Raw genomic sequence first — 3,085 nt, 5'->3', positions numbered from 1 at the left:
TTGCTAGGGACTTGCCCGGCACTTGCTCTCTACCTCTATTTGTTATCTTACTTCTATCATTGACAGTCCCTCTAGGTTGTGGGCTGCTTGCCTGTGTTCCTGAGAAGCATCTACGGTACCAGTCTATAGAGTGTGTTTTCTTTAGTGAATTACCGGTATGTTTACCGGTAATAAACTTGCACTGTTTTATGTATATGTTTGATTACATACAGCCTTGTGACAGTTTTCCTGCATGTCATAAGCATTTGAATATAAATTAAAATGTTAAAATCAAATCCGATATTGTTTTACCTTTTATTTGGTGTGTGGAAGGTGTGCGGAAGAGGGGGTAGTCTTATACGGCGAGTATATAACAAACTCTGTATTTTGAGTGGAAATGTTAGGGGGTCGTCTTATACGCCCAGTCGTCTTATACGCCGGCAAATACGGTACATGAAATAAATTGATTAAAGCCTTCCTATCACTATTTCATGTTGAGTTAGAGCCTTTTGAGTCACCCTTGGTCTCAGTTATCCATTCCCATATTTTTCCATATGGGATGAAGCTCTACTCTCAGTCGAGTTGGTGTAGCATTGTTCTTAAAAGGGTGCTACAGTATTTTCTCCAGGAATTTCTTTCAGGCCATTGATACCCATTCTGTAAATTTTTATTCTGGTTTTCCCTAACAGCAGACATCTGTTTCACTGGTATGAAATTCATTTCTTCTATTCCTGTTTCTGTGCTTTTATGTATGCACAAACTTCATTTTAATACCAAGTAATGGTATAATCTTTCTGAAGACACTATATGGCAGCGGTTCTCAACCTGTGGGTCGCGACCCCTTTGGGGGTTGAATGACCCTTTCACAGGGGTCGCCTAAGACCATTGGAAAACACACATATAATTACATATTGTTTACAGTAGCAAAATTACAGTTATGGAGTAGCAACGAAAATAATTTTATGGTTGGGGGTCACCACAACATGAGGTGTGTTAACTACAACCTGTCTGGTACAACAGGGTGCTCAGTCACTCAGTTGAAGTTATATAGAACATGTGTGTGTAGGCATAATAATTGTCTGTCTGCCAGCAATTGTAAGACAGATCCTGATTTCAAAGGTGAAAATTTAAAAATGTGCATTTTAGAATCAATTAAAGTGAGTGAGATTCAGAACTCTTAACTGGTATCAGAAGTAATAGATTTCTAATAAAACATTTTATTACTTAATATTAAGTAATAATCAGTTATTGCTTTTATTGATTTTTCAACCTTCTTTTGGTGAAGTCTCTTTATTTTTTACTTTTAACAATTTCAAGAGTCTGAAAAAAACTAACCCTCCCTCAATGCTCAAGAACATAGAAGGGGATAGATAAAAAGTTGCTATATTTGAACTTTATGGCTGTGATGCGTGATTGGTTCTCTTCTGTGAGGTGACCTATTTTCCTCTCTTACATAATCAATATGATTGGAAGTAATGAAATATTTATGTATATTATACTCAAGGAGGGGCCATTGAAGTATAGTTTGGTTTTTGTAAGCTTTTACTGTGTTTCTTTTTATATAGTTACCTCAGGGTATTTATTTACTTTATGAAAATTTGAGTTAGTCTGAGAACCTTTTCTTTATAATGGGTGTCAAAATTTCAGAGGTTCTTTTAAAAATAATTCATTGTTCACAGCATGAATTAATTATCTTTCCTAGGTCTCAGGATCATTCAGCCCAGCAAACAAATACTAGTGGAAGCAATGTTACCACATCTTCAGCTCCTAATAGTAACTCTACATCTGGTTCTGCCCCTAGCAACCCTTTTGGTTTAGGTAAGTGTCTTAAATCATTTTTATAGGAATTGAAAAAAAAACTTCCTTCTTCACAGGGTAGTTTTTATAAAATGACAGAATTAAACATGAAGTCACTCTAACAACAACATAAATTTCTATAGCTTCTGTAATTGTTGTAGGTATTAAGAAAGTAGTTGGGAATATAGATATATTTGGTAAGCTTACATTTACATTTAGTTAAATAGTCAATAGGTGACACAACATTTTTTTAACATTTTTATTGATTGATTGATTTGAGAGAGAGACAGAGAGAGAGATATCAGCTTGTTGTTCTACTTAATTATTCATTCATTGGTTGATTATTGTATGTGCCCTGACTGGGAATCCGACCCACAGCCTTGGCATATTGGGATGATGCTCTAACCACTTGAGCTACCTGACCAGGGCATGATGACACATTTTTTAAAAAATAATGAACAAGGTAGTATATGTATACCTGATCTAATCACCTGGTGCATAATTGAATCTAAGGAAGATTAGCTGATTATTAATCATAGGTAAGATCCTAAATATAATTTTCTCACTTATAAAACAAAGAGATCACAGTGTTGTAGTGATTTTCTGTCTGAACACACAAAAAGGGCAGGGCCTGGGAGGAAGCTCAGTGGTTAAAGATCTCCTGTATAAGCCCAAACTATTTATATCAATTTTATATACTGAGGTTCTATGAAGGTTTTTTGGGGGGTGGGGGGAAAGGTATTCTGAAACTAACAAAAGTAGAACTAAATAGATATGGCTCAATGCTCCTTTCAGTTCTTAAGTTGTATGACAAGTATAGTACCTCAAAATGACATTATAAAAAAATTTGTATACGGGAGGAGGGTTGGGAGACTGGGTGAAAAAGGTGAAGGGATTAAGAAGTACAGAATGGTAGTTACAAAATAGTTAAGGGGATGTAAAGTACAGCATAGGAAATATAGTCAATAATCTATCTATATATATAAAATGCTAAAGTGTCCGTCCTTCCCTCTGATTGGTAGCTATGACGCACAATGACCACCAGGGGGTGGACACTCAATGCAGGAGCTGCCATTCCGCACACTGGCCATCTATACTAATAAAAGGGTAATATGCTAATTAGACCAGGTCAACTGGCTATCTTCCGGAGGTCTGACTTCCTGCTGGACAAAGCCATGGTGGTGTGGGCTGAGAGAGAGGCAGTTAGGGGTGAGATCAGGTTGGCAGAGGGTTAGGGGCGACTAGGCTGGCGGGGGAAGGGCCGTTGGGGGCGACCAGGCCGGCAGGGGAGGGCATTTGGGGGTCTTGG

The 3,085-nt window shown here is 37.4% G+C and overlaps 1 protein-coding gene across 2 annotated transcripts in view; it reads left to right on the top strand.

Moving 5' to 3' along the window:
- The window catches only part of UBQLN1 (ubiquilin 1), a 23,428-nt gene that overhangs the window by 1,477 nt on the left and 18,866 nt on the right, over positions 1–3,085 (top strand). For both annotated transcript variants that reach the window (XM_015561140.1, XM_015561139.1), the window contains exon 2: positions 1,682–1,797. The gene's annotated coding sequence lies outside the window, so the exon portion shown is untranslated. The remainder of the gene's footprint in view (positions 1–1,681; positions 1,798–3,085) is intronic.

This window comes from Myotis davidii, unplaced genomic scaffold (assembly GCF_000327345.1).
Source record: "Myotis davidii unplaced genomic scaffold, ASM32734v1 scaffold556, whole genome shotgun sequence".
Taxonomy (NCBI): domain Eukaryota; kingdom Metazoa; phylum Chordata; class Mammalia; order Chiroptera; family Vespertilionidae; genus Myotis; species Myotis davidii.
This window is presented reverse-complemented; position numbering and strand designations above follow the sequence as displayed.